General features: G+C 45.8%; 1 long non-coding RNA gene across 1 annotated transcript; it reads left to right on the top strand.

Annotated features, from left to right (window-relative positions):
• The first annotated feature begins 10,024 nt into the window (after window positions 1-10,024).
• LOC139598941 (uncharacterized) lies at window positions 10,025-11,321 on the top strand. The gene is made up of 2 exons (XR_011682087.1): window positions 10,025-10,159; window positions 11,034-11,321. It is a non-coding gene; the product is annotated as an uncharacterized lncRNA (long non-coding RNA).
• The last annotated feature ends 419 nt before the right edge of the window (window positions 11,322-11,740 follow it).

Genomic DNA, 11,740 nt, shown 5'->3' with positions numbered 1-11,740 from the left:
GTTTGCACATTTGTCCACTAAGTTGTTGATGAGATTGCTGTGAAGTTTCATTTGGTTTTCTCATTTGCTCATGAGGCCAACGGTCCTTGTGTCAGCTGCCTCAAAGGCAGCATGTGCCTCCTCCTCCTCCCTCCTCCTTCTTTCAATTTCTTTCTGTCAACAATTTAATGTCATTTTCCCTTTCATACCTGAAAATCCCTGCATGCTTCTGGGTTTTCTCCCTTTTCATACAGATCTTCTTCCACCCTCGACAATCCATACTTTTCATACCATAAGGGCTTGTTTGCAGGCATAAAAGATTCTGATTCCTTATTATATCTATGGGAATTTAATTATTAGCTTCATGCCTTTTCATAGAAACAGTAGGGAATTGATAGCTTGTTCCCTGAAGTACATTAGGAAGAGAATGAAGCATTAATCATGGGGAGTGGAAAAGTTGCTATCTATTTTCTTCCAAGAACTATCCCAAAAGATGCAGGGGGTGATGAAGCCTGGCTAGATGAATTTCCCTTCTAATGGAAGGAAACAACCATGCCACTTCATACAAGTCAGTCCTATAGAAGAGAGAAATTCACTTCTGGGAACATTGCAGGATTTGAATGCAGAGTCACACTCATCTTTTGTTTCTTTGTTGTGTGCTTGGCATGGAACACGCTGCTTTGAAGAGGGAAGTGCCTAACAGACAGTCCGCTTTACCAAACACATATGCTTCCCTATTCTTCTGAGACCTCAGCACAGAGCCCTTATTGGCATGGTACTTCAAGGTAGGAAGGAGCGGGCAGAGAGCACTGCGAACTGACAGTGGTTTGCAGGTTGTATAGGAAAGAGGACTGCCCCTTGAATGTGGTGCAAATACAAATTTCCACCAGTTTCAGGGGTATGCTCCAGCCAACCTTGTTGTCCTGGCGCATTTTCTCTCTGTGAAATGCTTTGCGGTATGATCTGGATGACAAGAGATGCAGAATACGGGGCTACGTAGTGCTGAGAATGTAAGTGCCTGGCCCGAGCGTCTTTTAGCAGAAGCAGTGCACAAGAGCCCTTGGCTGCTGCCACAATGATCTGTGTGAGAAATAGATGCCTATTCCCCTCTGGGAGAGTAAAAGCAGGACTGGTTACAAGAGTCGAAGAGCGAAGCCACAGAGCACTGGGCTGGTGGGTGCAGCATACCAGATGTAAAAGGAGCATGACTGTTACTGGCCTACCAACCAAACTCACGGGGGCAGAGGTAAAGATTGAAGTTCAGTGAGAGCTATTTGTGCTGCTACCTATGGCACTTCCAACCCTTCTGTGGAAAAATATGTGCCTACCTTTAGGTTCCGAGATCCAGAGAACACAATGCAGAGGAGAAGGGAAGGACAGAGTGCACTGGTGAGTTTGATGTGGCTTATGTGGGGCAGGTGGAAAGTGCAGCCCAAGGCTCACTTTTGTTTCTAGAGCCTTTTTCTATGCAAACAGCTGCTGGACGTTTGCAACAAAGATGTGAGAGTGAAAAACTGACGGCAGGTCTATCTGGGAAAGAAGATACGGAGCATTGTGCACAGTTTAAAAGCTGTTTAGAAAAAAAAAAAGGGAGGTACTTTGAGAACATCTTCTGTCTTGACACTTCCACCTGTGTGACCTCTAGCTGCTTGGACACGGCCACAATGAAAGAATGTGAAAATATTTGCGCTGCCAATGTCAGTTTACACAGGAAAGAGGGTAGGTTGGCAAATGCCTTCTGTCCTGGCACATCTGTCAGTCAGAAGTGCAGCTGAAAACACTTGGCACTAACAATAGTCTCTGCCACTTTGAGAGAATGTGCTGATGCTATGTATATATGTATATATATCATTGAGAAAGAACACGCGAATTGCTAGTATGTTTCGTTGGTTGACAGACTGCAAAGGGACTGTTATGGCCAGCACTGCCTTTTTGTTGTAGGACTTTTTCTTTGAGAGCAGCCGCTGGACATTTTGAAGCGGTTTGAGATCTTCAAGCGTTAGAGTGCAAGATGGTACATAGATCTTGAGGGAAAGTGCATATCTCCAAGGAGCTGGATGCAGTTCAGTGGGTGCAAGTTACATGTTGAGCAGCTGATGGCACAGAAAACATTCTAAAATGAGAGGCCATGCTGCAATTGCCTTTTATTTTGAAGCTTATAAACTGTGCAGCCAACAATGAAATGATTCCTCTTCCTTTTCTGCTACATGCAGGATCACATTCTGTCAGTGCCCAAGAGCCAGGATCCACAGCAGAGCTCTTGCCCCCACACGAACGGGGCTGGGCTAGAAAAGTGCTTGTCTTTTTCCTGGGCACTGTCAGCGCTCATCTAAATAACCACACCACAGCATTGTCAACTCACAAAACAAGGACATGCACCGAGCCCAGATCGAAACCAGCCCCAGGACACAGCCAAGTCAGAAACGTCCCTGCTCTCCAATCAACTGTGTTGGGACAAAAAGATTTCACTGATCTTCTCCTTCCAAGAGGATACTCTTCTTTGCCCCACACTCAAAGGCCAACGCCAGCTCTTCTGCCCTAACAAACTTTTTCTCTCTCATAGAGTCGGGTAACAAACTTGAAAACATCAGCCGAGCTCTCAACAGAGCTCGCAAAACTGTCAGTGGAGAAATCTCTTTGCTGCCTACGATTTCAATTGCACCCATCAAACTACAAACACACACCTTGCAGTCACCACTTTCCTTCTCAGCTCTAGGTACCACCGTAAGCCTTTAATCTCTCAGAGTCAGGATCCAAATGCACCAGGGACTGCTTACACAGTCTCTAAAGATACAAGGGACAAAAACCTGTCCTGCAGAGGCCTGGCCTCTGCATTCCCACTGACAGTTCAACAACTCTATCCCAGAGAACTGCCTATTGGGAAAAGCCTTTCAATTCACTGACACCACCCAAAGTGCCCATCCAAACTTTGCCAAAGAGAGGAGGAACTAGAAGCCCATCTCAAAAGAAATGGCATCTCCTCCTCCAAAATCCAAAACATACAGGGCCTGATCCTATACAAAGGTGTCAGAACACTGCTATTGGGTATTACCTGTGCGGGGCCCTAGCTAGGCTGCACGCCAAGACCCAGCACAGCTCTTTACCTTGTCCAAAAGAAGTGTGCTGGCAGAATTTCAGGAAGGCTGCCTCGAGGAAGTGGAAAACACATGCCAAATGGATTCTTTCAGGAAGGAGACTGCCTTCCAAAGATGGATACCGACTCCATGATTGTACAAATTGAGTCAGTGCTTCCAAACCAAATATGCCAGGATAGAAAGTTGCTGCCGCCCTTAAGCTGCACGACACAGCTTCTTATCTCCACCTCCAACACTGGGGCTAAGTTCTTTCCTTCCCATGAGAAAGCATTGCTGTTCTCCTTCAGGAACTTACCAAGCAAAAGTTGCATACCACGTCCGGTACTGACTCTGCCGAACAATGGCTCCTACACAGAAGGGGCCAGGACAGAAATGTCTTGCTGGACTATACCTCCCCACAATACCTTATCAGCTGCCCTAGCAACATTGCCACCATATCTTTTGCTTCCCAAGCAAGGAAAGGCACTCCAAGTCACTTGGCTTTGTCTTGTCTCCAGTACCATGCCTAGTTTTCCTAGCCTACCCTAGCCTACCCTACCCTACCCTAGCTTTGCTTGCTTGTCTATGTCTGCCTTGCCTAGCCCTACAAATAACTTTCTGGCTTTGCTTTGCCTTGTCTACCACTCTTTGCCTTGCCCTCCATGCACGTAAGGCAATGCAAAGCAAGTGTAGGCAATTGTAGGCAAGTCAAGGGAGAGGTTGGCAAGGCTGAAGCCGAGAGGGGAAAGCAAATGGAGTGGTAGGTGAGAGAAGTCCCAGAAGTTAGAGGCAAGGCTGGGCATAGGAAGTAAAGGTAACAGGAAGGGCTATGCAAGGCAAAGCCCCGTAGGAAAACTGTAGGCAGGTCAAATGTGGGGCATGGGCATGCAAGGGAATGCAAAGCAATGGAGAATCAGCAGGGCAAGGCAAGGAAACTGTTGGGTTTCCAAAGCAAGGCAAGTGGCAGGTCCATTCAAAGATTGCTGGCACACAAAAGCGGCCAGGACAGACTGCTCTGTCTAGCCTTGATCTTGCATGGGCCATCTCTAATCTGCACCTAAGACACTTGGGTTATCTACTTTCCTTTGTATGCAAAAGAACTGTCATTCTGCTCCTGAAGCCCAAGGGTGAAACATGAATTTTGTGTCCAAAATTCAAGACATGTAAGGATAGATGTCAGAAGAAAGCTGTCAGGACAGATAAGTGTGCTTGCACGTGACCTCCTCCAGGCTTCCTCTCACATGCTCCTGAAACACTGGGGCCTTGAGGAAAAAAAACCAGTGGAAGCCTGGAGAATCCTAGGAGAAGCAGGCAGGGCAATGCAAGTTGAAGAAATTCCCCAAAAGGGAGGTGGTGAATTCCAGGTGGGGGACTGGTGAGCAAGGTAATGCAAGGCAAGGAAGGGGTTCAAGGGCAAGGCAAGACAAGTGGTGGCTTTGACCAGGCAACACAAAAGAGAGGGAGGCAAGGCAATAAGAGTCCTTGAAGGAGAAGGAAATGAAAGATTGGAGCTGGACAAATGGGAAGGAAAAGAAGGATAGGTGACCAAGTCAATGCAAGGCACTGGGTTAGTATGAAGGGCAAGGGAAGGACATGCATGGGTCAGGAAGGCAAAGGAAAAGAAAGGAATGGTCAGCAATGACAAGGAAATGCAAGATTGGGTAGGAAAGGCAAGGCAATGTGTGGGAGGGATAGGCAACACAACGCATATCTTAACAGGAAATGTCCATGCACAGCAAGGCCAAGAGAAAAGTGGTAGAGAGGTCAAGGTGGGAAAGAGGTGAGTGCAGCTAAGAAAGAAAAAAGTGCATAGCTCTCTCGTGTGTGTGTGTGTGTGTGTGTGTATAAAGTTTGCAGGATGTAAAGCAAGGAAAGCTGTCTCTTGATTGTGGAGTGAATGGATGTTTTCGAATGTAAGTGGCAAGGTCCAAGCAACCTTTTCATCCTGGCACATCTGTGTGTGTGAGACATAGGCAAAAACTTCTCCATTTAGATTCAGACTGCAAGCAGGACACAGAATGTGACGGTGCAAATAGCTGAGCAGAAAAGCACATCACATCAGTGTGTTTCAGCAGAAGCAGTTTGTGTGAGAAGGAGATGGACGAGTGGGACTCCAGCAATATGACAATGCACTCAGCTGAGAAGCAAAGTGCAGTGCCTCGGTGCATGCCCTGAAAATAAAAGGCTGCAAGGAAAAGGCAAGGGGACAGGTCAGTGAAAGCTTTCTGTCCTGGTACACTGAGCTGTGCCACTGTCCTCTATCAGTTTGAAAGCTGTGCACACAATCCCAATGTTGTGCAGCTTCGTTCTTCACCTCTTGGAAGCTGCTGTGCTCTCTGTCTCCCAAAGGCGAAGAAGCAGCTTCTTCACACACAGAGCATTGTGCCGGTCATGGAGTTCTCCAGAGCGCGGCTTCTCCCGAAAGACGCCCGGGACTGGCGCATACCTTCGGAGAGCTCTGTATCTTCATATTCTGTGTCTCTTGTTGCCTGCATCTTAGCGAAAAGCTTTTCCACTGCGTCTCACAAGGAGAAACTGTCCCAGCACTGCAGACATCCACTGATCTTGTCTCCGAACTTTGTATTCGCTGCACATTCAAGAAGCACTCCTGTTTCTTAGTTAAGCTGCAAGTTGCTTTCAGATTGCCATGCTCTCTGCCCCCTCCTGCCCGGGGCGAATAGACACAGGCACATTACAGCCTCGCAGAAGGAAAAGATCTCGAGAGATGTCACAGTGCATACGTGTAGCAAGCACAGATGCTGAAAAGGGACAAAGCTGAATAACATCGCTTCACTTCAGTCCTTCATGTGAGAGGCAGCTGAGGCAGTGCCTTAATCCATCAAAGACCCCCCAAAGTGCTCCCACGAGTCATTCCTGAGGCCTTGCAGCACACGACAGCACGTGATGCAACAAATGCGGTGTCTGTTGTAAGAGACAATGGCAAACTGCCCCCCTTCCCCTGCTGGAAGGTGCCTGGATTTTCCTACCTGGCTTGAGGATATATTAACCCATCAGATTCTATGCGTTTTGGAGGGACCTTCACCACCAAGAAAAGCAGCTGAAGAGGATCAACAGAGCATCATTGGGATCCACAGAGTGGTGATATTTTCCTTATTCTGTCCCTGTTACTCTCTTTCTGTCCCCCCTACCTATTTCCTATTTTTTTTTTCTCTCTCTCTCTCCCTCCCATATTTACTATCAAATAAAACCCATACCATTGTCACTGGCATATGGTCTCGTTTGCACCCTAATTCAGGCAGGGGTATTTCTAAAGGACCTTCGTAATTGGATCTTGACATTTTATTGGCAGGTAGGGGCATTTCTAAGAACCTTAGTAATTGGATCTTGATGGGGGGGGGGGGGGGGACGACGGACTCCAGAGAAGGGGCTTGACCTGGGGGGGGGAAATTGCATCACCACTTGTCCTCCTAATTGGTGCTTTTTATCAATTATTCTAATTTCCTAAAACCTATTAAAATGTACTCATCCCTGGGGGGGTGGGCTTTTGTGGACATCTTTCCATAACTGCCCCTAAAGGCCTTCAAATAAAGATCTGCTCTTCTATTACCTCCTTACTAAAATTATCTCAAGTTTCATTTCCAAGTTGGGAAAAAGGCAACACTGTTATGCATAATGGTGTTAGCAATCAGGAACACATAATCACAGAATGATTATATGCAGGTGCTTTTATTGAAGAGCTCTGGGTTTCAGCGGTACAGACCCAAATCTGACTCCACCATGGGTTCGGGGTGACACGTTTTTATATTCTATCATTATATAACTTACATACTAATTATTAAACTTACATTGTTCTATTGTATACATTGATTTCATCCAAGCATGGGTTTCTCATGATCCCCCTCAAACCCTTGAACATAGTTTCTCATGATTCTTTTTACAATTAAACAATAATAATATCTAATTACTAAACAATCATCACATCTAACAATTATATAATTTATCATATACCGGTTACACAGGTGCAGTTTCACATGATCTGGCAAACACAAGGCCTAACATTTCCCAGGGCCTACTAAGCCTAACTTTCTTTCTAACTCCCCTGAATATACCATGATTTTAGAAACATTTTATCCCTATACTATCAATGGGGCCCTGCTCTCCTGGAGATGGCTGAACACCTGCTTGCCCATGGGAAGCAGTGAATCGATTCCTTGTTTTGCTTTGCTTGTGTATGCAGCTTTTGGTTTAACTATTAAACTATCTTTATCTCAACCCACAAGTTTTCTAGATTTTAGTCTTTGGATTGGGGAGACCAATCATACAGATGGGAGAGTGTCGCAGCATATGTCACAGTTGAGATGGCAATGAGATGCAGAGTATCATCATACAATTTCAGAAAGCTTCAACCCATACAGAGTAACTCCATATCACTTCAAAAGGCTTCAAGTGTCAGCCCCTCTTGTTCTTTAGCCCAACCTTTTATACCCCTCATCATTCATGCATAGCACCTGTATGCCTTCTGTTCCCTTTTGTGATTGGTCAGTACACCTTGGCACTCCATGTCTCATTGCTTTCAATACTGTTCACCTGCTTTTCACAGTTGTAGCCCATTAAGGATGAGGCTTGGCCACAACCCCACTCCCAATTACCACAAACTGTGTACCTACAGGGGAGTGACCAAGCAGCTACATGGTGCTTGGTTGCTGGCTGGGGTTAAGCTACAACACTCCCTCACCTGTGGAGCAGTTTAAAACCCATGAATCAGGTCTTGTATTTCTACTTCCCTCATGTCCTTATTGTCAGGGTATAATTGGAATGAATTATTATGTTAGTGTATTCCATGATCCTCTGCTTTGTGCCCTGTTGGGAAGGATGAAAGTTTGACAAAGTCTCACAGATATGTATGCTTAGCAGAAAGATTTTTAAATGTAGAGTCTGATGAAGGAATAGAGATGGAGGTGAGTTTTGATATAGAAGAAAAGAATTGCTGAGCCAGTCTTACTGGCTAACCAAGGAGGCAAAGGGTATGTTAGTTAGAAGGGGTTTTTATGACTTAGAGCAAAGGATAAACCCACCTCAAACAAGAAGATGTTTTTACCAAGCAGAAAGATAGCACAGGCAAACAAGTCAGCAAAGTTGCAAGTAAAAAAAAGGTCTCAGAATTTTCCACTGCAAGAAAACTGAAAAACAACTTCTAGCTTAAACTGTAATGTACTAACTTTTAGTGATTGGAGAATAGTAACATGAATATGGTAATTATAGTAGTTATCATAGGCTATAGATAATACTTAAGGCATAGATTGGTTCTACTGTATTAAGATGCTAAGCAAAGAAGTATATAATACATTGTAACCAAAACCAAAGGGTCTCCAGGCCTGGTTGCAGCTGGAGCTGACAGCTGTAGGCACAGGCTCTGTCGCCCACGTCCCTGAACTGCTGTAACCTCTTGGATGAAATAAACTGCATTTTGGCGAGCCGCCTGGAGTCCCGCATCCCTCATTGTGGCTCTTACAAGTGGCCCCAAAATGGCTATTGTATCTTTAAGACCTGGGAGCCTGGGGCTGGATGAGTGTGAGGCCAGGGGGATGAGTCTCTGCTTTCTGTGTAGGCATTTTTAAAGCCTCCCTGCACAGATTTTTCACAACTCTTTTTGGCACGGTTATTTGCTTGGCTGGCTTGCCTTTTATTTTTGGCCCAGGCAAAAAGTATTACCATTCCTTGGCTTGGAGAAGCTGCAGTAGTGATCTTTGGACTGCCTTGAGGCAAACTGAACAGTTCCTTGTCAAAGACCAGGAACATCGTGCCGGCAGGAGCAGACTGGCCCTTCTCCAACCCAAGCCTCTGCGAGCTGAGCCGGAGAGAAAACACACCTAGGGACTCCATCCCAACTGTTTTACATGCCATGACTATTCCACTGAGCTCTGCCATGGGGAGGATGTCAATGCCAGACAAGCCACTGGGCTTTCATCTGCTACTGCAACTGCTCCATGAAGCTCCTGTTTTGCCTGAGAGGGAAGCTGGCGCCATCTTGTACCGCATGTTGTGAGCAGGTGTTCCTCCGACATTTTGAATCTTCATTCCAATGTGTGGGGAGGTGAGGTCTGACAGTTTATATCTAGCAGTTATTTACTCTTTTTTTTTTGCCTTCTGGTCATTCTGTTTGTTAATAAACTGCTGTAGTTTTTTTTTTTACTTTCATCTATTAGTATTCACTTCCTATTGGTGGAAAGGGATTATTGGAACCCTTTAGAGAAGATGACTCATTCCACAGTGTGCTCTTTTAAATTTTCTCCAAATGGAGACACAGGGTCAATTTCCATTAATCTCCACAAGCAAGGTGCCACATGGGATATATGGCTGAAATTTGTGTAATTTTTTCCTTTTTTGGAGGGCATCTGAATGCACTCTCATGGATCCCATGGTAGACTGTAGTCTATTTCAAAATACACTCTAATGGTGTGTGACAGCTAAAAGCTGGCCTGAAAGCCTCACAGACACAAGTAACCCTGACCTTGACTTGATCAGCCTACACCCATGGAAGAAAGGAAGTAGACATCTTTGGGGAAGAGGGTACTGAGGGGCAGAGGAACTCGGCTGCAGGGAACGGATGCCAGCCAATCTTTGGCGAGCACATATGCAGGCAGCTATTGGTCAGTGAACTGGGTGATAGCAAGTTTCTAGCCAATTGGGATCGAGTTTGCACAATTTTTGAAAACCTTATAAATGTGAGTTCTGGACAATAAAGTTTGCTGTTGCCACATGAACCTTGTAGTGTCAAGTCGTGTCCATCTCAACAATGATAATGGTGGATATCACCAATCAGTGCTAGAACAGCCTAAACGAAACCTGTATTATGCCCAGTTAAAATTTATCTGACCTGGTCCATGACTATAGCCCTCCATTAGATTACAAACAATTTGTCCCATTCAGTGTCATTTGGAAGTAGCATTTATTGGGCTCTTATTGGAAGTTAATATTTTTTTTTCCTTTCTTTTCTTTCTCTCAGGGAATTTTTTCCCATTTGTTGCTGTTGTGGTTTGACACTGGCCAAACACCAGGTACCCATGAAAGCCACTCACTCACCCTCCCCTGCCACAGCTGGGCAGAGGAGAGAAAAAAAATCAACAACGGCTTCATGAGTTGAGGTGAGGACTGGGAGAAAACACTAAAAGGGCAAAACAGGCTCAGCTTAGAGGTACAAAGTGAATTTATTACTAAATATCAGAGTCAGAGGAGGATAATGAGAAGTAAATAAGCCCTTAAAACCACTTTTTTTTTCCCCCCAACTACTCCCTCCTTCCCACCAACAGCACAGGGAGACAGGGTATGGGGATTTGGTCAGTTCATCACCCAAGGTTTTCTTCTGTTCAGGTCAAGAAGTCCTTCCCCTGCTGCACCATGGGATCCCTCCCATGGGAGACAGTTCTCTGTGAACTTTTCCAGCATGGGTCCACTCCCACAAGCAGCAGTCCTCCCAAAACTGCTGTGGTGTGGGTCACTCTTCCACAGGGTGCAGTCCTCCAAGGACAGGCTGCTCCATCCTGGGAACAAGGGCCCTCTTTCTCCACTGGGTCTCCCACTGGATCCCAGCCTCCTCCAGGCATCCACCTGCTCTGGCGTGGGCACCTCCCCTATGGACTGCAGGTGGATCACTGCATCCCTCATGGATCCCCATGAGTGGCAGGGGACAGCCTGCTTCACCATGGTCTTCACCATGGCCTGCAGAGGAATCTTGCCTTTGGCACCTGGAGCACCTCCTCCCCCTCCTTCTTCACTGACCTTGGTGTCTCCATGTTGTTTTCCCTCATATGTTCTGACCTTATCCTCTTCTCTCCCACCGGCTGAGTCGCCATTACCCATATGGAGAGAGGTGGCTGAGCTCATGCCACAGCGCCCCTCGGGTTTTAGCTTTTATATTTTTCAGATTCTGTACTGCTTTAGTGTGTAGTTCTGAGTTTCATATTAAGGGATAGTAAGCTCTCTTCACGGAGTAGGTTGACAAAACAATTCCTTTTCTAGCTGGGGACCAAGAACAACCAATCCAAATCTCAGGCCCAAGAGCATAAACAACAGCGGAATGAAGAGAGAAAAACAAGAAGAATGGGACTTCATAACCTAAAGCTATAATTGGACAATTAACTCTAATATGCTAATAAACCAGAATTTATAAATGTGGGAGATCTCATGACCAGTTGTCCATTTTGTGACCATTTAGGGTTCATCTTGGGTGTAGCCCTGGCTGGGCTCTTGTACTGCCCAATGTGTGTCCATTGAGGCATTTTAATAAATACCTACTTTATTCTTTAACTCCGTCTAGTCTCTGTTCTAGGTCAACCTTCACAAGGCATCACCCCTGCAGCTGTGGGGGAATCATCGCACCTGCCCTGCTTGGCTGAGAGCTAACAGCACCAGTGCAGCTGTGACCCATAACTACACTGAAGGGGAAAGTGCTTGACAGCTGAGAGATGGCTGTTTTTGAGTGTCCTGGTTTAGGGAAAATTTAGGAGAAAACCTCCAAAAGGGGCCCCCCTGAAAGCAAACCCACATGGCCCCTCCCCCCAACTGGTTCAGGAAGAGTTTCCTCGGAGACAAGTAGAAGAAAACATGTTTATTTAACAGACAAAGCACTCCCCAGCACAAAAAATGAACAATACCGCATGACAAACTCATTTGTCTCTCTGAAAGAATGACAAATTCAGAAAGTCTCTCCTGGGAGTGGTTGCTCT

This window comes from Agelaius tricolor, unplaced genomic scaffold (assembly GCF_023055355.1).
Source record: "Agelaius tricolor isolate 1412-34295 unplaced genomic scaffold, bAgeTri1.0.p SCAF_21, whole genome shotgun sequence".
Lineage (NCBI taxonomy): Eukaryota > Metazoa > Chordata > Aves > Passeriformes > Icteridae > Agelaius > Agelaius tricolor.
This window is presented reverse-complemented; position numbering and strand designations above follow the sequence as displayed.